This window comes from Canis lupus, chromosome 29 (genome assembly GCF_048164855.1).
Source record: "Canis lupus baileyi chromosome 29, mCanLup2.hap1, whole genome shotgun sequence".
NCBI classification, from domain to species: domain Eukaryota; kingdom Metazoa; phylum Chordata; class Mammalia; order Carnivora; family Canidae; genus Canis; species Canis lupus.
Genome location: NC_132866.1, coordinates 17017739 through 17040205, shown reverse-complemented (window position 1 = coordinate 17040205; position 22467 = coordinate 17017739). Strand labels below are relative to the sequence as shown.

General features: G+C 47.4%; 1 protein-coding gene and 1 long non-coding RNA gene across 6 annotated transcripts in view; one reads left to right on the top strand and one right to left on the bottom strand.

Moving 5' to 3' along the window:
* Positions 1-21313, top strand: part of TCF7L2 (transcription factor 7 like 2) — a 282007-nt gene extending 260694 nt beyond the window's left edge. For 3 of the 5 annotated variants that reach the window (XR_012020586.1, XR_012020582.1, XR_012020583.1), the window contains 3 exons: positions 9399-9998; positions 12471-12535; positions 21011-21313. The gene's annotated coding sequence lies outside the window, so the exon portion shown is untranslated. Of the gene's footprint in view, positions 1-9398; positions 10410-12470; positions 12536-21010 lie in introns of all 5 variants that reach the window. The other 2 variants (XR_012020584.1, XR_012020585.1) reach the window with 2 other exon arrangements.
* LOC140620856 (uncharacterized) lies at positions 3477-9983 on the bottom strand. Its single transcript, XR_012020588.1, has 3 exons — positions 9242-9983; positions 6256-6359; positions 3477-3634 (listed from the first exon to the last, which is right to left on the bottom strand). It is a non-coding gene; the product is annotated as an uncharacterized lncRNA (long non-coding RNA).
* Positions 21314-22467: the final 1154 nt, after the last annotated feature.

The following is a 22467-nucleotide window of genomic DNA, read 5'->3' as shown; positions in this document are numbered from 1 at the left end:
GGCTGGCCTGGTTTTCCCCGGTGTGGGAAAGGGACTGTGACACCCACCCACATGACGACCAGAATTTGTGGGCAGAGAACTCGGCCTGGGAGCCTTTTCATGGCCAATTTGCATGGGCCTCACACAAAGGCTCCACGAGAGAGGCTGCTGGATGAGCGTGACTCCCTCCAGTGTCCAAAGCCAAGGAGGTGGGGGCAGGTTGTGTGTGGGAGTTTCTGAAAAGCTTTTTAAAAAAGGGGGACCCCAGAGCTTAGGACATTGAAAACTGAAGCCCCTTTCGCTTTTGTGTTCGATTTCAATGAATATATATATATGTATGTATGTATTTATCCAAAATAAAGTAAAAGCAGCCAGAACTGTCTCTTCTGAGCCACGGAGAACTTTTCTGAACGCCCAAATCAATGCCTCTGCCCCCTCCCTCCCTCCCCCAGCCCGGGGTGTTGCATGCAGACAGACATTTTACTGTAACAATTATAATAGCTCGGCTGGAAATTACCGTCTGGCCAGGCAGCTGAATCTATGCCCGGATCCGGCTTCAAACACAGGTATCAGGGGCAAATTAGCAGCCGACATCAAGTTTTGGATTTTATAGAAAGTGCCAGGTTGGGAGGAGAGAAGCGTAACTGTACCTGCAGCTGAGGGTGAAGGTTAATACTCCGGGCCTTGGCTGCCCGGTCCGGGGCTCCCCTACCCCACGCAGCACCTCGCAAGATCGCCAGGCACCCCGAAGCTCCTTCTAGTCTCTCTCTTTAGAGAACCACCCCACAGCACCCATGCCGTCCTCGAGCGCCCGGCTGCGGGGGAGCCGTCCTTCCCCTCCTCGTGTCCCCCTCGCGTCCTCCCCGGGGGCCTGGGGTCTGCGCGGCCCAAGGTTCCCCCACGGCCCCCCAGCCCCCCCCCCCCCATCTCCCGGGGCTTCTCGGTTTAGGTTAATTACACGGAGGACAAGGCATCGACGCCTCCTCCTCGGGCCGGTTGGCAAACTCGACCAGACTCAAAATGAACCTCTTTGATTCCATCTGCAAAATTAGATCAGATTTGATAAAGTAAAGATGTACCCTTTGAAGTATTCCCTATCAACATAAGTGCTAAGAACACTTGAGTGAAGGAATTTGAGCAGTTTTGAAAGCAGCAGCACAGGAACTTCAATGAGGATTGCAGCTAAGGGCATGCCCAGAAGGCACGGGCCTAACTGCATCTATCCTGCAGGCAATAAGCAATTGCTAAAGATTCCAGACTTCTCAAAGTTCAGAGTTCAACACGGAAAAACTTTGTTGAACTTGTGATAGGCTGGGCTCTGCGGTTTGCATTCTGTTTCCAGAGGCTCTGAGAGTCCCGGCAGTTTTTTTTTATTTTTTTATTTTTTATTTTTATTTTTTTTCTGTTTCTGTGCGGCCTCCGCTCGGCAGGAGCGAGGCTCTTTCTTTCCCTTTAGCTTCCAGGCCCAGGAATGAATTAAACCATCAGCTGCTTTCCTGGGGGATGGTCCCTCCAGAGCCACAGGGCAGGACATCAGTGGGTGAAAAGTGTCTGTTTATCCAAATGAAAGCCAGGAGATCTGTGACAAAGCCCCGCTCTGCCACCGTCTAGCTGTGTAACCTTGATGGAGTCCTTCAGTGTGTCCAAAGCCTTAGCGCCTTCATCTGTCCGACATCCCACCAGCCACCAGTGACCGAGTCCCTTCCACGTGCCAATAATACCTTTCTCTTTCACTGAACGACACCCAAACTGCGTTTTTGGAGCGCAGGGTTGGTGCTGGGGAGAAGATGCTAAGCCGATCACTGTGTGGTCCCTTCTGGGCTGGCAGGGGACCGGAGAGACCTGAACGAGGGCTGGAATAGAAAGTGTCCGGTGTGGAACAGGTGCATGGACAAAGCGCTATGGGATCTCAGAGGAGGGAGCAATTCATTCCAGCAGCGGGGCGCCAAGGAAAGGCACAGGGCCGAGAAAAGAGGTTCAGAGCTGCTGAGCTAATGAACAAGAAAGCGTTTCGCTGTGTGTGTGGAGGGTTATAAAAGGTAAGCTCTTATTCTGATTTCAGGTGTTACGAAACAGCATGCCATCTGGATTCTTCTCTCTTAGCTTGGACTGGATTGACGGTAACTTGGGAAACTCAAAAGAGCGAGAGGAGGCAGTGAGGGCTGGCATCAAATAACCGATGTGGAGAGGAATTTTTTTTTATTAAAAAAAGAATGAAAGCGTGTCGTGAGAGAGGGCAGTGGGAGGGACCTCAGACTGACTTGGTGCCATGGAGGCATGGGGAGGGGTGCGTGCTGCCTCCTGGAGGTCTCATCTGCCTTGGGGTGAGCTGGAGGTCCTATTGTTGGGGGAACCCAGGGAGGCCCAGTAAGCACACCTTTCCACCTGTATTATTTGGAATAAGACTAGTGAGAAGAGGCATCCTTGACCGGTCCTGATCTCAGGTGGAAAGAATTCAGACTTCCACTGTTAAACATGATGGTAGTTGCGGGTGTTTTGTAGATGCTGTTTGTCAAGCTGAGGAGCTTTGCTTTGCTGAGAAATTTTTACCACGATTGGGTGTTGGATTTTGTCAAATGCCTTTTCTGCATCAATTAATATCACTTGATTTTTTTTCTTCTTTAGTCTGTAGATACAGTGGATTGATTTTTGAATGTTGAACCAGCCTTGCATACCTGGAATAAATTCCACTTGGTCGTAGTATCTAATTCTTTTTATACATTGCTGGATTTGATATGCTAATACTTGGTTGAGGATGTTTGGTCTAAGCACAAGGGGGATATTTGTAGTTTATTTGTCCTGTCTTTATCTGGTTTTAGCATCAGGATAATATTAGCCTCATAAAATGAGTTAGGAAATATTCCATATTCTTCCATTTTCTAGAAGAGATTCTGAAAACTTGGTATTGCTATAGTGGTTTAATATACCATAAAGGCAAAGCTGGCTTTTTAAAGTTAATTTTCTATACCCAACTCAGAAGTAGTTTTTTTTTTTTTTAAAGACTTATTTATTTGAGAGAGAGAGTGTGTGCAGAGAGGGAGAAGGAGAGCAGCAGACTCCCCACTGAGTGCAAAACCTCACGAGGGGCTCGATCTCAGGATCCTGAGATCACAACCTGAGCCAAAATCAAGAATCAGACCCTCAACCAGCTGAGGCACCCAGGCTCCCTCAGAAGTAGTTTTTGTTTAAGTGTGGTTGGGAAGATAGCTTAGTATCCCACTCTGAACTCATGGAAAACCCAGACTAGGTTCCAGCTCACTCTAGAAGCTATTTGAATCTGATCCCCCTGAATATGATTTCTCCTTTACTGTGCACCCCCTTTGGGGTTGTCAGTCCTCACCCACTCCTTGATTCACTCAGTGCACCTGGAGCACGTGCTGCACAGGGCTCACCATGCAACATGTGCCACCTACCCAACCAGCTCCATTGGGTTTCCACCCTCTGTCCCCCCACCCCCACCCCCAACCTCACTTCCTCTCTCTCCTTTCTCTCCCTCTTGTCCTTCACCTCAGGCAGTGTTGAGTTTGGAGTCTTCCTCTGCATGGGGCATAATGTCATGGCAGCAGCCCCTTCCTTTCTGGTCTTCCCACCATTCCTCCTCCACAGCCAGGGCTCATGCTAATGTGTCTGGCATCCTTTTTCTTTCCTATCACTGCTGAAACAAATTAGCACAAATAAGGTGGCTTAAAACAACACAAATTTATTATCTTACCATTCTGGAAGTCAGAAGCTCAAAATGGGTCTCCCTGGACTAAACTCATTTGTTGGCAGGGCCGTGTTCCTTCTGGGGGCTCAAGGGAAGAATCTGTTTTCTTGCCTTTTCCAGCTTCTAGAAGCTGCCTGCATTCTTTGGCTCCCAGCCCTCTTCTATCCTCAAAGCCAGGATTGGCCGGTCTAGTCTCACCTGTATGCCTCATACAGTCACTCTCCTGCTGTGTCTTTCACTTGCAAGGGCCTCAGTGATTACATTGGGACCACCTGGATAATCCATGACGCTGCTCAGCTCCAGGTCAGCTGATTGGCAACCTTTACTCCCTTTTGACATAGAACATGACATAGTCACAGATTCTAGGGATTTGGATGTGGACATCTTTGGGGGTCATAGTTCACTGAGATACATATATTAGGTACCCTGGGCATCATTACAAAATACACAATGTTATTTTGAGTCTGCAAGTAGTCTTTGTTTATATGAATGGAACTGGGCTGTGGATCTCTTTCTGACTCTTACATTTTACTCCCTAACTATGTTTTTAGGTTCTATCCATGTTTTTTTTTTTTTATCCATGTTTTATATATGGATAGAACAATACCCCTGACTCCTATAATGTATTCCAAAATAGACAACCCCCCTAATCTCCTGACTCATTTCTAAGTGATGGACACCTAGATTGCTTCCCACTCCCCACTGTTAAAGACAATGTTGTGATGAATAGCCCATGTCTGTCCCATTCAAGGACCTCCTTGCATTTTCTTAGTTTTCATTAGGTAGTGCTGGAGAACTCCGCACAGAGGCTTCCCTGTCTATACCACCACCAGCAGTGCACTTTGTGCCTGTTTCAGCTTTGGGCTGCTGGCCCCCACCATTTCCCAGCTGCAAAGCAGCCAGAAAGGGGATGGAAAGCAACATTAACTCAGCATGTACTATGTAACCTGCTAGATGGTGCTGTGTTGGATGCTTTATGTAATTATCACCTTTCTTTCTAAGATGATCTCACAGGCTTGATATAATTGGACCCATTTCAGAGATGGAAAAACTAAAGCTGAAAAGGAGTAACTTCTTTGCCCAAGGTCTCACATTTAGTAAGGGCTAGAGCCAGAATTTGAATCCAAGTTGGGGTAAGCATCCTTTCTCTGGGCTCTCGTCACGTCCTGGACACATCTTGCTCTCCACATGCACAGTAATTCCAAGATCAATGCTTTGTCTGGGAGAGGGGTTAGGAGCATGGGCTTTGGAGCCAGACTTCAGTGCAGATGCTGGTTTGGTCACTTATTAGCTATGTGATTTGGAGTAAGGAGCCTCACTACTCTGTCTCAGTTTTTCTCATCTGGAGATGGGAAAAATGTCCTTTAATTATGTTTGCAAACCACTCAGCCATGCATGGCGCATCAGAGGTTAAATAAATGGTAGGTACTATTGCAGTATCACCTGTGTCTCCCCATCGACTCCCACCCCCCAACCCTGACTCTCTGCTTCTCACAGATAAAAACTGTGCTTCATTCACCATAGCAGCTCATACAATGGCTGGCTCACCAGTCACTGTTGAAGTACTCAGCTCAAAAGTTCATTCTAAGTGGAGTTGAAGATTTCCACAGCCCTTGATGTGAAGGGTCTTGGGTCTCCAGGATGCTTACAATGTAAGGAGATGAGAGTCTCTGACCCCTCTTCCTTTCATGATCTTTCTAGACCTCACTCCTGTCTTTTTAAAAGTATTTATTGCTCCTGGTTCCCATCTCTTGCTCCTGTTTATCTTGTCTCTTAAATCCCTCTTTCTCCCTTTGGGAGCACCAAGGTGCTGTTCCATCTGTGTTGTACAGGTTTCCTGCATTGGTGGTGGGGTAGGGGTCACGTTGCCATCGGCACTGCTTTTCCTCCTCTGCACAAGTCATAGCTTGCCTGTCCTTGAGGAAATCCTGCACCTGTGTGATTTCCTTGAATGCTTAATAAAAATTCGGTGATTAGAGAACCTCAGGCAGCACTTTCTTAAAGAGTCATTAAACAATCATTACAGATGGAAATAGCTACAACCGGCCTCTGCGAGAGGGAGCGTGGGGCTCCTCACAACATAATCCTTTTTCAAGTCAGAACGAATGTGTAATCAAAGCACAAAAGGGAACAGTTTCAAAGTTCTGAGCCTTCTTAGGCAAAACTATAATACATCAACCAGCCTAAACTGGTGTCCAAGATGTTCAGTGAGAATTGACACATAATGTAGTGTTCTAAGTAATTCACCACTTAAGTCGGGCGTTTTTTTGTTTCTCTCTCTCTCCTTTTAGGGATGTCCTCACAACCTTTCAAGTTTGGGCACTGCTGTCTGTCTTAGCTAAGTTGGAGAAGCTCTGACTGAGATGGGCTATAACTTGATATTTGAAGTAGGTCCTCAGGAGTCTTTCTTAAGGCTGCTGGAGTTCGAAAGCTCGATCCCACGTTTAAGAGCTGTGTGACCTCAGCATAGTTCCCTAATCATTATGATCCTCAGTTTCTGCATTGTGAAAATGCAGATGATAACAGCATCTGCTGCATAAGAAGCATTTAGTGTTAATGGAATTACTCACCCTTGTTTTTTGATGTGGGTGCTCCTGGAGTGGAAAGCGTGTCATCTCTGTAAAGGCTTTTGTAGACCAAGACATCAACTCTCCATATTCCACCTGTTACCATGCTGTAGGGTGCATAAGAATCAAAGGGGCTTGTTTAAAATGCAGATCCATGGAGTCTACCAGGAGTGATTCTCATTCTGAAAGGAGTGGCATCCAGAAACCCATCATTTCAAGAAGCACCTGGGTGACCCTAATGCAGATGGTTCAAAGACTATAGTTCCCAAACACGTGAATTAGATACCCATAGGGAGACCTACGACTATGGTCAGTTTATATCTTAATGTGAATAATTCAATCAGATTGCTTTCCTATCAGTGCCTCTAATCAGCCATTCTTGAAGGAATAGCAGTTTTAGGAGCTTGGTAGGAGAAAGGAGTGAATCTGGTCACCTGGACGTACCTGGAGAACCTAAATTCTAGATGCTACTCCCTGGATAGCCAGAGGCAACAGCAGGCAGAGAGAGAGAGGCATGTGCTGGTGGATGTGAAAGATAAAGCATAGCTAAGTTGTAGTGGTTCCCAGGACCTGCATTGTGGCAAAAACCACCCTTTATGCCACTACAAATCTTTCTGAGTCCTTTCAATTATGATGGCTAATTCCTACCAGTGAGAGTAAGTCCTCTCTAAGTTCGTTTTATGGTTCCTCAGACTTACACAAGGGGACTTCTTTTTTTTTTTTTAGATTTATTTTTTAAAAATTTTTTGTATATTTTTTATTGTAGTTCGATTTGCCAACATATAGCATAACACCCAGTGCTCATCCTGTCAAGTGCCCCCCTCAGTGCCCGTCACCCAGTCACCCCAACGCTTTCCACTACCCCTTGTTCATTTTCCAGAGCTGGGTGTCTCTCATGTTCGGTCTCCCTCACTGATATTTCCCACTCATTTTCTCTCCTTTCTCCTTTATTCCCTTTCACTATTTTTTATACTCCTCAAATGAATGAGACCATATAATGTTTGTCCTTCTCCAACTGAGTTACTTCACTCAGCATAATACCCTCCAGTTCCATCCACGTTGAAGCAAATGGTGGGTATTTGTCATTTCTAATGGCTGAGTAATAGTCCATTGTATACATAGACCACATCTTCTTTATCCATTCATCTTTTGATGGACACTGAGGCTCCTTCCACAGTTTGGCTATTCTGGACATTGCTGCCATAAACATCGGGGTGCAGGTGTCCCGCTGTTTCACAGCATCTGAATCTTTGGGGTAAATCCCCAGCAGTGCAATTGCTGGGTCGTAAGGCAGGTCTATTTTTAACTCTTTGAGGAACCTCCACACAGTTTTCCAGAGCGGCTGCACCAGTTCACATTCCACAAGGGGACTTCTTAAGCAAAATTACCATTTGGCTTATCTTTTGTGGTCTGTCTTCCTGTAGGTATCACCTTCTTAATATTGGGGCTACAATCCCCAGGATCTCTCTGGCTTTGGAAAGTCAAGTAATTTATAAGTTTAATATGAGGCCATTCACAGGAAAGCTCTGCCTTGGTGGACCTCTTGGCATGATGCTCTACGGAAAGGAAGTGAGGGCAGTGATATGGGCAGGGAAAGTCCCAGACCCTTAAGTTTAGGAAAATATTTGTCTTAAACATTAGACATGCAAAGGCATGTATTTTCTCACAAGTGAAAGGGGTGAGGAATATTTAATTTTACCTATAAAATTACACAATGCAAAGTATATGTAATAAAACTAAGTTCATGCCTTAGATGAGTTTAGCTGATTCAGGGTATTGATTGGACAAGATCTGATATCTGAGAAAATTTCTATTTGAGAGCTGAGAGTAGGGCTGAGGTGGTTTGATCAGTAGTAAGAAAAGATATGGTTTACTCCACTGTCCTATTTCTTAGCTGCAGGAATCAATTTCATTTCCTTAACATTTGCATTTCTGATTTTAAAAGCAATATACACTCCTTATGGAAAACTTTGGGTGTAGCCTTCAAATATTTGTTCTAATCAACACACACACACACACACACACACACACTCATGTATAGTCACATACAAAGATTTTTATAAAACTGAAATAATACTGGATAAATTGTTTTGTAGCCTGACTTTGTTTTATCTGCGATTATATTAGGAAAGACTTCCTCAGTTTAAAAATTAATTAATTAATTACTTAATTTTGAAAGATTTTATTTATTTGAGAGAGAGAGAATGTGTGTGTGTGCGTGAGCCAGGGGTTGGGGCAGAGGGAGAGGAAAAAGCAGACTCCCCACTGAGCAGGGAGCCTGCCGCAGGGCTTGATCATGACCTGAGCTAAAGGCAGACACTTAACTGACTGAGCCACCCAAGTGCCCCCAAAGTTTCTTATTTTAATGCAAATTTTTAATTCCCTATTTCGATGGCTATGTTGCAATATATCATTATTTATTCATCCCCCCATGATTCCTCATTATTAAGCACTTAAGCTATTTTTATTTTTCCCTACTACACAGAATTCCTGTGATGAAAATTTACATACATATATCTTTGTACACATTTCTGATTAGTTCCTTAGGGGTAAAATCCTTAGAATTACTGAGTCAAGTGATGCCTTTTTAAGAGATTTAGTGTATGTTTGTCAAACTGCCATTCAGAAAAGTTGTTCCACTTCTCAGCTTCCTGTCACCACTATATATTGCTATTGGTTTTATTTTAATAAATCTTGAACTTCTTTCGACAACTCATATTACTACCTTATCATTTTCTACCCAATCTCCAAATGGTTGTGAGCTATAGTTTGGATGAAATGATATGTTGTGTCAATTTTCTGAGGTGTGGGCAGGACATCTTATGTGGGAACTATTCATTTTATTGACCTGGAGGATAAGCATTTAGAGTAAGAATCATCCTGCCCCTGCCCTGATGAAGAATTAGAACACATCCATCATCTCCTGGTACCCCCTGGAGACCGGTCAGGTTAAGCCATCCCTAACTGGGGTGGGAAGCCCTTTACTTACAGAAGGATGAACATTCATTCAGACAGTGCCGAAAATAACCCTCACGTCTCTAAACAGATGGGGACAGATGCTCAGATGGGGTTTTGAGTGGGGTCAAGTAGGGTCTGACAAGGGTTGTAGAGTTTGCTCATCTTCACAGAAGTTCCTCTATTTCCAGACTTTGGAATTGCTTGGAGAAAGGATATTTGTGGCATCCCACAGTCCCCCCAGGCGCCTGCATTGAAGCCCTCTCTGAACTGATGACTCTTGGGTGCCATGGTGACCCCAGCACCAGTGCGCTGTGAAAAGGATGAAAACTCAGAATAAGCTTTCCCGGAGTGGACGTGAGCCAAAGCCTGCTGCAGCTGCTAGCGGTCTATGTCCGTGTGGGACACACAGGGCTGTCCTGTGGTGGCCTTCTTGAGAATACCTTGTTGTTCCTCTCTGACTGAAGCCAGGAACAGCAGTTTAGAGCAAAGGTTCCGCCACCTTCCCCTCTGAGTCAAGAGACATGAAAGTTGTGAGTTCTTATTGGATGTATTCCTGAGGCTCTGGTTGTTGAGATCAGTAGCCTGGAAGTTCAAATCAGCACCTGGTCAGCAGGGCAGAAAGCAGCAAGACAGACAAGGGGTTGGAAGAAAGTTCCAGAGTACAGGAGACAAGGAAAATGTCTGCTCCAAGCCAGAGAGCAGTTAGAGCTGACCTCAACTGGGAGCTAGGAGGCCTGGGTTCCAGTCCTAGCTCTGGCACCATGGCACCTCTACCTGTATGAATTCAGGTAAATCATGGAACCCTTGGGGCCTCATAATCCCCAGTGTCCAACAGAGGACATTGTTGGCCAATGGAAGGATCCTTATAGCTTTGGTTGTTCAAGGAGGATAAGGAGGTTTGGGGGAAGATGCAGAGCAAGAGGAAATGAGATCTTTAGAGCAATGCTTCCCAATCTTTTCATGTGTTGATGCTTACATGACAATACTACTATGAACTGTCCCTCTGGAGTAAATGGGGGAGGCTTCTCTGAGCTGGAGGCACCACCTTGGGGGCTCCGGCTGCCTTGAAGGCTGAGGATATTGCTAGCTCACGCACCCCAAGGGGATGCTTTGCCACAGAGGACCCGAGTCCTGACAATATGGCGCACACCTCACACTAACACTCCAAATAAACAGACTCTACTGAACATGAGATAAGGGTGAGATAATCCGATCAATGCTCTGCCTTCACTGTGGTGACTTCTTTGATGAAGATTTCTTGGGAAATCTCAAATTCTAGCAGATTTTTAAAATGAAGTCCCTGTTTGCTGTTGCCGCCTGTTGGTGGGGGTGGGGTGGGGTGGCCAGGAATTGAAGTCCTTTGGGGAGGGGAAAAGCACGGCTGCTAGAGAGGAGGGGAGGCCAAAGTCCATGGATCTTACCAACTTGATCAGCGCTTTCATCCCGAAGGCACCCCTGTCTCCTCTCCTTGCCTCCGGTCTTGGGGGGCCAGTTCTTGAAGCCACTGGCTTGATTGAAGTGTGGACAGGACATCTTGAGGATGAAGGAATCAAGCATTCCATTTGGGGGGCCTGCCTGTCTCTCAGGCTTTTCCTATTTTGCAATAACAGCCTTTTCAGTGCGCCTTATTTATTTTTTCCATCCACCCTAAGCAACGATGAGGTAACTGGGCCAAGATAATTGCTGCACACCTGCAAGACTCAGGCCTGGTGCCATGAGCATGGTGGAGCGAGCCTAAGACTCCTGGCCACACGGATCAGCTGGCCGTCCTGCCCCCGCCTCCTGCACACCTGCAGAGGCCTGTCACTTGGGACAGGAGGGCCTATTAGGGCTCTTGTAATTGAGATGGGGTGAGGGAGTTTACAACGGCTCCGGAGTGGGAGAGAGGGAGCCGGCTTAGATGACAGGAAACCGTCTCCTCTGCTCCGTGCAGCAGATTGAGAAAGGTGGCCTGGGTAATAATGGGGTTAGCTAATCCTGATAGTAATAAGGGTAGGAGAGTCCATCATCATAATCACAGCTAATGGATTCCAGATGGAGAAATATAATTGTTCTCATTAACATGGTTACACGTATACACACACACACACACACACACGCATACCCATGCACGCACACTCAGACCCATTCCACCCACGTACCTGACTTTGATAAGCACTGTCAGATAAGAATAGCCCACACCACAAAGCTAGATGGAGGGCATTGTCAATTATTCCTTCCCTGTTTCCCCCTCCACAACATCCGTGCATACGTAATGGTTTCATTAACCTCGAGACTTCTGCAGATGAGTTGAAAACCCAGGCTTACACGGCCAATTAATTGGCCGTACATTTTGCACAGAGTATGGAACTACGTTTCTCTTCCTCTTAAATACTGCCTGACTTTTCGGCTGTATTTCATAAGTGTTAATGTAATGTTGCTGAAAGGAAATATGACCAAAAGCAGGAAACATTTCCCCCCGCCTCTCTGGGATGCAGCTGTTCATTTGGTTTGGGCTGTTAATTCAAACCACTCCCAGGTGCCTATTTCATATTATCTCTTGTTTAGAACAAAATAAAATGAGACTGTCAAAACCTTTCTGCCTCGCTCAGCGCTGGGCCCCATAGTCCCGTAAAGAGACCCGTTGCAAGGAGGTCACTGCTAAAACTTGGCCGTTCCTCGGAGTGGGGTGCAAATGTGCCAGGTGAAAGCTTGACCTGCAACCGATCCACCTTCCCCAGAAAGGTCCTGTCGGAGTCCTGCTCAGGATGCATTCCTCCCGGTGGGGCTTTGCCCTCGCCCTCCCTTGCCAGGAGCACCATTCCCACTCCGTGTCCTACTCTCTTCCAAAGCCTCCTCCCCGAATCTCTCCCTGAGCACTCTGCTTTTCCAGGTTAGATGTATAGTAGGTGCTCAATAAACAGGAGGCATTATTAATATTCCTACTTCATGAAGCAAGTCAGTTGTTCAGTGCTCATAAAAGATTTAAGAGAGTAAGAACCCTCACGGGGACTTGCCCATGACTTGCGTATATCCTGGAATGCCACCCGCTTGCCTTTTATATAATGAGTGCTTCCCTAACGTGGGCGTTTCTGTCTGCCGTCTGCCTTTGGCCACTCTGCCCTCGTGTCATACAAGGAGTCAGAGATGGGGAGGACAGGCACCTTTGCTTGGAGGCTCAGGGTCTTTCCCGGGAGAAAGATGTGTGGCTCTTAGGATCTAAGCTGTTAGGATGTTCAATGTCTGCTTCCTTTTAAGTCAAAGTGATGTCTCCTTTCCAGCACACAGGAAGAATGGCTCCCATCGGTGGTTTTTCACAACTGAGGTTCCTGGGAGTTAAGGTTAGGTAAGTACCAGGTACTCCTCTTTGTGAGAAATAGTCCTTACTGAGTGAATTAGAGTCTCGATTCCAGTCTCGGATCCACTCGTGGCCTCTGTTGGTGGGAATATGGACATGTCATGGTCCTGCCAAACCTTGGTCAGCTGTTGTTTGACAGGAAGGAGGTGGATCCAGTGTCTTTCTTTGGTGGCTTTCTGGAAAGGCCACACCACAACATGCTTCATACAGGCCGCTGGGTCTCTCTTTCTCTGGAAGACTTTCTCTGGAAGACTTCTACTGGAAGTCCCTGGCTTCCCTAAGAGACTGCAAGCCAGGGGAAGGTGAGGCCAATGTGGCCACGACAACATTTCATAAATGAGGGAGATTTCTGGAAAACAGGATATCGATAAGTGGTTGCCTGAAAATGTTAAGTGAGATGCCCTTTTATTATCACTGTTGTCATTTTTAAGCATCCTTAACAGGCTCTGGCCATCTCAGACTGGTGTCTGTGTTGTTCTCTAAACTGCTCAGAGACTAAGAGCATCCGTGCTCTGGAGAAGAAAGCATCGCACCATGTGTTAGAGAGCACGTTTTGTATTTTGAGCCACTTTTTCTGTAGCCTGGGGCCTGATTGATTTTAGGTTCAGCCTAACATCTTGGCCTGAGATCCTGTGGAGAGTTGGAGAGACTTAAAGAAACAATTCAGACCCAAAGCCCTTGTTTTTTGCGAATTGACCTTCCATCTGTTGACAATCAAATATTGAACCTATTAAGAGTGGCAAGTCCCCAAACTGGGAGGAAGGAAGGAATTTCCCAGAGTCCCCGGAGACAAAGGACCTTTTGACTACACCTGGGGGTGAAGGGTGACCAGCCCAGGTCAGAGTCAGCCTGGATCAGATATGCGGGAGCAGCTGGTGGGATGGGAGTGGGGGTCTGCCTCGCTGAGTTCTGATTTGCCAGTGAGGGGACAAGGAACAGGAGAGCCTAGAGAGCTGATTAGCCAGGAGAGACTCCAGAGTGCAGACCCGGGGTCCCTTGCCTGGGCTCTCTGTGCCCCTGAAGTGTGCTTTCCCATAGTCTGTGCTTGTGACCGCCCCCCTCCCCACCCGAGACCTTCAGCTCCTTAACAGTGAGCGGAAGCTGTGTCTCCCTCATCTTTGAATGGCCTGGTATGTAGCAAGAATTCATGGAGTAAATAAGTGTAGAAATCCAGAAAAGGGGTTTCTTAAAGTAGGGCCATAGCTCTCTGCTACGGCATCTTCACGTGAGTGGGAAAGGTCACCCCCTGCACAAACAGAAGCCTCTGGGCTCACGGGTTGCGGTGAAGCACCTCCTCTCTTGTCCGAGTGCACTCATACAAGGTGCATTTTGAACAAAAGCACACGGTGGCCATCCTTATGAGTTAGAAATTGGGTCTGAGGGAAGCCCCGGTGGCTCAGAGGTTTAGCGCCACCTTCAGCCAGGGGCGTGATCCTGGAGACCCGGGATCGAGTCCCACGTTGGGCTCCCTGCATGGAGCCTGCTTCTCCCTCTGCCTGTGTCTCTGCCTCTTTCTCTCTCTCTGTGTCTCTCATCAATCAATAAATAAAATCTAAAAAAAAAAAAAAAAAAAAGAAAGAAAGAAAGAAATTGGGGCTGATGTCCCGGGCCTGAGTCTTTGGGACACCTGGGCCACGGTGGGCTGATGGATGCCTCTCTCTCAGTGGGCCAGGAAATGGCCAGAAGGCAGCATCTTAGCCCAGTGCAGTGACCACCAACCTTACGGTTTGCATGTGGGCTGTGTCCCCAATAGGCTTGTCTGGCTTCCAGCTCTTTCTTTCTGCTGATCTCTTAGCCAGGGCTCTCCTCGATGTCTCTTTAGCTGGTGAGTTCAGCAGTAGTCTTTCGGTTCACACAGACCTGGGTTGGAGTCCTGGTTCTGCCCCTTGCCTACCGTGAGCTCCTCAGAGGGTATTTAATCTCACCAAAGCAAGTCACCTCAGCCACACAGCGGGGACTTGGTGAGACTGTGTGAAGTGGTGTGTCCACAGAGCCCAGGACCATGTGGGGCACAGCAGTCTTTTCTGGAGGCGTGGAGGAAGGCCCTGCCCACTCCAGCTTGAGCCTCATGCCCACGTCTGTCTTCCATCCTGCCTACTGCAGACCCCCGTACAGATACCACTTATATTTTTGCTTCTAGATGGCGCAGAGCTAGAGCCCTGGGAACAAACAGACCCAGCATGGACTGCAGGCCCATCATGCTATGGGCTTCGTGCTGGGTGCCTCCTACACATGAATGATCTCATTTTAATCTTCACAAGAACCTCTAGCCAGCTGAGAATACTGATGGATGGCTATTGCACTAGTGATTGGACGAATGGGTGGTAATTGTCAGTGACATATCTTTTTTTTTAAAGATTTTATTTATTTATTCATGAGAGAGAGAGAGAGAGAGAGAGAGGCAGAGACACAGGCAGGGGGAGGGAGAAGCAGGCTCCATGCAGGGAGTGCGACATGGGACTCGATCCCGGGACTCCGGGATCATGCCCTGGACCGAAGGCAGGCGCCAAAGCACTGAGCCACTCAGGGATCCCCTCTTTTTTTTAATTTTTCAGTATCTAGACAGATAGCCCCTGTCTTCTGCATTGTTCTGAAGGATCCTTGTCCTTTTGCCATATCTCTTCCGGTTGTCTTATCCTCAGGGTGTCCATCCAGAATAAGCCACAACCGTAAGGATTCGGTGAGAGAACCACATTAATTTCCCTGTTGACTTGAGGGAAGTAAAAATACAAAGCTCAGAGCAGAACAAATAGATTCTGTGAATTTCTCAACTCAAGCCCATAATCCTAGCATAGGAATAATAATCCGTATATTTATATTCTTAGCTTTCCAGAGAGACAGTGGGACCAGGTCGAGGGAATGTGCAATTCTCGTTTCTTCTCATAGGAGTTACATTCTTGTCAACCAGGCAAAAGGAAGATATTCCTATAGTCTAGCTATGAAGCAGAATGACAAGCAGTTTGGGCAAAACTTAGTTTCTATTTCTATCCTGGCCAGCTCTTTGTATGATTTATACCAGCCATTGAGTGACCCTTCCTGCTTCAGCTTATTCAGCCAAAAAAATGGGGTTCTACTCTCTGCTAAGCTGGCTTCAAGGTTAGGATTTTTGAGGAATTTTGCCTTGCATCAGTGGCTCTTGTGTGGTGCACTAGGAATATGTGCAAAGGAGGGAAGAGGAGCTGGCAAGCCAGCAGCTCTCGTTTTCTCTGATACCAGCCTCACACCTGATCTTCCATTTCTTGACTCTAGAGTTCTCAGGAAGTATGCTAGGGATCTCATTCCAGAAAGCTCCCTGTGGAGGCCCACCCCAGGGAATCGATCTGCTATTTCTCCACTTGCTGAATGGAAATAAGAGCAATCCCTCTCCTGCTTCCTTTTTATATGGTGATGGAGAATGAAATGAGCTGGTAAAAGGGAAAGTGCTTTTAGAACAGGAGTGCCGCCCTCACCAAACCAGAGTAGTGGCAACGCCAGTTGCTTATTCTGCTAACGTGCCCTTTGCTTGTAGGTAACTCGTTTGGCATTGAAAGTATTGTGTTCCTGTTTTTTTGGCTTGTATTTTGTGATTGATTTCTCAATTTAACATGGGTCGATGGATCAGGAGCGTCCCATTGTTTGAAACATCCAGTGTTACTGTTTCTGAAAGCCCTAGACTCTAGTACTTTGCAATATTGGTCCAAGTTCACTATCAGCAAGAGTATCTGATGACATCAGGGGGAAGACAACCTTTTCACCAAGGTGGGATGTAGGTAGGGGAAAGGAGACAAAGGAGAGGAGGATGAAAGTGCCAAGTGTTGTAGTTTATCCATGAGTCAGGCCAGGGATGAATTAATCATGACATGCTCGAAGAAACCAAACAAACAACTCCCCCCTCCCCAACACACACACCAAACAAGAGGGCCTGGCTTTTATTTAACAGTCAATCAAGTGGTGAAAAAACATTAGGCCTCCTTATGATGAAGAAACCAAATATTTCATGTAGTCGGGTCTGCATTGAGTCAAGGAGAAGAGGCAGCGTAATGACCGGGCTTGAGCATGACCATTTGGCTTGTAGCAATCATCAGAGCCTAGGCCTGCAGCGAGAAAGTGTCCAGAGCAATCATCAGAACCTAGGCCTGCAGTGAGAAAGCGTCCAGGGATGAGCAGGGAGCCACACACGCATAGCCTCATGCTCCGTGCAATGTAAACAGCCAATACATCTGGGCACCTCATGTTCTTGTACCTTAGAGCAGGGAAGGAACAAGGCTTGCTGAAAGATGAGCTAAGCCTGGGGAGTGAGTTGGAAGGAGCTGAGGATGATGAAAATGTTTGGATAGAGCAGTGTCTCCTCCAGCATGGGGGAAACGGGGCTGGGTGGGTTGGATACCTTCATTGACGTGAGGTTTGCATTCTAGAAACAGAGTGCTCAGGATCTGCTCTGGCCGTGGAGGGGTAGGGTGATGGCTGGCAGTAACAGCAGGAGCTGCATGTGGGGAGTTTATTGCTGGTTGGAAGAGCTGTTTGGCCACGGCAGGCAAAGGGTGAGAGTGGTTTTGTTTCTGCTTAGCACATAAGCTTTCTCCTCTTCTCTCTTTTGGTGTCATAAACTGTCTTCCGTGCCCTGAAGTCTGCATCAGTTCTAATACTGCCTCTTCCTGGCCATGATTGGTTACATAGTTAGCATATGGCTCAAGCAGGGCCAATTGGATCCTTCCCTGAGACAAACATATGGATGCTGGGAGCAGGAAACGGGCCCTCCCTCTGGTCCGATAGCTCGGCTTTGAAGCTGTAGTTTTGGAGTTTCTGGTGGCTAGCATTTTCTATGTCATGGAGAAAGCCTGTCCGCCACAGGAAAGAACTAGGTTATCATCCAGAGAGAAGCAGAGTTGGGAAGTAGAGAAAGAGCCTGATGACTTCACTTGATCCCCTGGATCCAGTCACGATTGAGGCCAGATGCACCCTTATGTTCCTAGTTAAATGAGTCAAAAAACTCTTCTTGTTTGTGTGAGCTCATTTGAGCTGGGCTTCTGTCACCTGCACCTGGCTAGCCTGGAAGACGACAGTGTGGGAGTAGGGTCAGAGGCGAAGGTGGGATCGAGCAAGTGAGAGGTCAAAGAGGAAGAGGAAAGGAAGCAGAAGACAACATGACCCAACGGCCCTCATTAGGAAGTGGGGAGCTACTCGGGTTTTCCGAGGCTCCATGAAACCTGACCTCTGAGAGAGACGCTCAGTGTCTAAAGGCAGATCTGCTTTCTTTGGAGAGTCTGTTTCATGGCTCCTGGAGCGCACATGTCCACGTACATTCAAGTCCCCTCCCTGCTCCCTCCAGGCCACTCCTTGGCTGACCAATAAGACCCTTCGGGAATGTCATTAGTTATGATGCTGATGTTAAGCTTGGGGTTTGGACAAACTGTGATTCTTAACTTTAACCCTTATCAGCAGAACAGCCTTGGGCAGATTACTTATGTTCTCTATCCTCAGTTTCTTTGTCTCTAAGACGGACCTAATGAGTGTATCCAATTCACAGCATTGTGGGGAGGATCCCATCACTCAGTGCCCATGGAGAGCTGTGCACGATGCCTGGTGCCCAGTCATGGGAAACAGCCAGGAGTAATACCTATTCAATATATCATGAAGGGAAATGGTAAAATCGACTATGAGATACCCAGACTGAGGATGAAAACTGAGCGATTTAAAGCATGAAGATGACTCAGCGACCTAGGAGACCTACATTAGGACATTGTGAAGATTTTCTTAAGTGACATAATTCAATAAAAAGTCTACTTAAAAAAAAGGCTTAGAGTTTATATAATCAAAATAATTGAAAGCAGGGATGTGAGGAGACATTTGTACAACCGCCTTCCTAGTGGCATTGTTCTTCACAATAGCTCAGAGGGGGCTGCAACCCAGGTGTCTACCCAGGGGTGAACGGATAATCACAACGTGGTAAAAAGGAAGGAAATTTGGGCACATGGTGCAATGTGGATGAATCTTGAAGATATTATGCTAAGTGATATAAGCCAGTCACAAAGGCCAAATACTGTATGATTCCACTCATATACGGTGCTGAGAGCGATCAGTTTCATAGAAACAGATAGAACAGTGATGGTTGCCAGGGGCTGGGGGAAAGGGGAGAGGGAGTTGTTGCTTAATGGGTACAGAGTTTGTTTTGCAAGATGAAAAAAAGTTCTGTGGATGGATGATGGTGCTGGTAGCACAACATTGTGAATGTACTAAATGCCACTGAGCTATATACACTTAAAAATGGCTAAAATGGTATATTTTATGTTATGTATATTTTACCATCATTTTTAAAAAGAAAGTCAGAGTCATGTGTATAGTAAAAATGCATTTTCATTGTAACAAAAGAAAGTAAGTTTTGTATATGTGTTATGCAAAGCAAAAAGCCTGCATGACTCATACCAAGTGGTTACAGGGCTTCTCTGTGGGGGTGAGCGGGACTTGGGGGCTGGGGGGGGGAGCAATGTTACTGTAGACACTTTAGTATTGTCTAAATTGTTACCACGACCAAATATCGTTCTTGCCATTTCAATGAATAATATTAAATTGTAACCTATTTGTGTTTGACACTTTCAAAGTGCCTTTTAGAATATGAAATGCTGCAGCTGCTTTGGAAAAAAAGTTTGGCAGTTCCTCAAATGGCTAAACACTAAGTTACCTTATAATCCAGCAGTTTCACTCTTAGATATTTACTGAAAACATATGCCTGCACAAAACCTCATAGGTTCATGTTCATAGCAGCATTATTCATAATAGCCCCCCAAATGGAAACAACCCAAATGTCCATCAACCGATGAACGAATAAACTGGCGGTATATCTACACAATGGACTATTATTCAGTAAAAAAAAGGAATGAAGTCATGCTCTGAGCTGCAGCATGGATGAACCTTGCAAACCTTATGCTGAGTGAAAGAAGCCAGACACGAAAAAGACCACCTATTGAAGGATCGCGTTTTTATGAAACGTCAAAGTGGACAGGTCCTCAGAGGCCGAATGTTGATCAGGGCTAGAGGTGACCGATAAAGGGTGTGCACTTTTACAAATCACAGTGATGAAAACCTTCTAAAATTGACTCAGGTGGCAGATGCACAGCTCGGTCAATATCCTAAAAGCTATGGAGTTGTTCACTTGGCATGGCTGGATTAGATGGTATGGGAATTCTATCTCAGGAAAGCTGCTGTAAAACCAAACCAAACAAACCAAAACAGAGTCTTTTTTGTAAGTTATAAAACTAGTCATTGACATCAAGCTTGGGAGGCAGATATTAAAATGAGGAAATAGACCTAAAAAAGCTGAGATCCCTTGAGAAGGAGAAGAATTACTCAAGTCTGGCAGGATAATCGTGGGTTTTTTTTTTTCTTCTTTTTATAATTCCCACCAGTAAAATGTCCCACAAAAGATGAGATCAAAGGGACATGTGAAGAAGGAACCCAAATGTTCCTCATCTAGGGAATAACCTGACAAACCGTGATACACCCATCAAGAGGACTAGTACTCACCAATCAAAGGACACAAACAACTGATATACACAACAACCTGGATGAGTCTCAAGTGCATTAGGCTGAGTGAGAGAAGCCAGACTCCAAGGCTAGATACCGTATGATTTCATTTATACGACATTCTGGAAAAGGCAAGAACTGTAGGGACATAAAACAGATCAGGGGTTAGGGGTGAGGGAAAGGTTTGATTTTCAGAGGCACAAGAGGGAACATTCTGGAATGGTGGAAATGTTCTATACTTTGATTATGATAAAGACTACGCATCAGTAAGCATTTATCAAAACTTGTGCAACTGTACACTAAGAACGGTGGATTTCACCGTGTTTAGTAAGTTATAACTGAGAGAGCCGGGGTAGGACATGAAGAACACTTGGGTGTTCAGGTGGGTGGACAGGGAACTGAGAAGAGGCCTCTGGCCAAAGAGTGGGGGCTGTCACTGTCGAGTGACCCTCGTGTGACACAGCGGTCAGTGAGGTTTCCCTGCCTTTTGGAGACGCGGACTTGCAACCCCCCGCAAAACAGTTGGATGAGGTCTGCTCTCGGGGCTCATGTGCCTCCAGCGTGTGCACACACATGGCCTGTTTGCCTCACATCTGCCTACAGATGTTCACTGGTTTCCCCAGAACCCATTCTCACCAGGCGGGCCTCGTGGGCTTGGCTGACTTCACAGAGGTGGGGGGTGGTGCCCCAGGAAGACCTGAGCTTGGGTCTGCCCTCGGGCCCCTTCCATTTCAGCGCCCATCCCCTCCCCTATGTTTGCTGCTGGGGGCTCCAGATTCTTTCCCTTCGTTGCACAGAGCAGCTGAGCTTCCCCCTACCCCCCACTCCTCTCCGGAGAAGTGCTCCAGCTGATCCCGGCACTCAGCAGAACAAGGGGCCTTCTTTTCATTAAGAATCTCTTTGGTATTATAAATAGCAACCTTTCCCCCTCTTTCCCTATTATACTTGATATTTGGGATCCAGACATCAGCCAGGATGAGCACAGCCCATGGCTTTCTGAGCACGCAGAGAGGACCCAGCCCTGGCTCCCGGCCTCTGCCAGCTCCGGGGGCAGCTTCCCCAGATCCCGAGCCATCTGTCCACCTCCGCAGCCACGATGACGACGACGACAACGACGACGATGGTCACTTGCCAAGGCCGATGGTCCCTTGCTAACGCTGCACGCATGGAAAGGCAGGTCCCGGCCCGGGCTCGGGGACACTCCCGTTTTGCCCCTGCCTTCAAGAACCCGCCTTCACGATTCATTACAGCAATTTGCATTTGGTATTTCCCCTTGTCCAGGCTTTTCTTTAGGCTCACCGCCTCCCCTTTCACTTCCTCCATTTGTCATCTCTGTCAGAAAACAGGCCCTGATTGTTTCAGGCCCAAAGCCTTAGCCCGGAGCAGCCCCAGCCAGCTCCCCATCCCGGGGCTCCTGCCCAGCCCGGCTGCGGGGACCCCAAGAGCCACCCGGGGAAGGGCCTGCTGGCACCCCAAAGAGGCCGCTCCCTCTTGGACACCAAGCCCTCCAAGTCGGGGCCTTCTTCCCCCTTTGTCCCTGGGCGAAGGTGGCACAGTTTCCTCTTTCCACGGCGGCTCTCTGGCTGGCAGATCAATGAACGCAGGCCCAGCCGGGGCGCGGTCCGCAGTCCCCTGGAGGCCCCGGGAGGGCCAGTCGCGACCAGTTGAGTTACCAGCCGTAGTGGCAGCAGCTCCGATGGGACCCATCCACCGTGGGAATGGACTTCCACCTCCAGCTCCTCTTCTCCCACCCCCCAGGGCCTCCCACCCTCAGAGCTGCCTGAGTAGCCAGCTCTGAGGCTCCCTGATGCTTCTAGAAATAAAGAACCAGCAATGGCTAGCTGCGCAAGCCATAAACACCCAGGATCTAGCACGGCCCCCCGTTAAGGCTGTGGCCTGGGGCTGTGACGGGTGGCAGCAGAGAGCGTGGACCCCCTTGTTAGCAGATGGCCTGACTCTGCCGCCCTGCTTGGTGATAAAACTATGGGCAAGAGCAGGACCAGTTGGGTGTCTTGAGGAGGCTGTTTCTTTTCTTCCCTTCAGTGAGGCTCTTAACAAACTGGTATAGGACTTGCCCCAGTCGGGTGCCTAGTGGGCCTGGGGATATTTGCTTTGGAAATGCCCCGCACGACAGGGTCTGTGAAAACCCTTCAGCAGCAGGGGTCCCCAGCACCCAGCCAGGTGTCCAGGGAGCCGCTTGTTCTCTGGAGGGTAACCACCAGCTCGGGGGGTTTCGGAGAGGACTTGGCAGCCGTGACTGGGGTATTGGGAGCAAATATTAATCCCGTGAGCCACTCCCCCAGACAGAGTGGAGTCATCACTCCGTGTTTACAGGGACTTCCGCGACCCGAAGACTGGTTCATGTACCAAATTCTCATGTGCTGCTTCCTGGCCTGCAGAATTCCTAGCTTGTTGGGTTG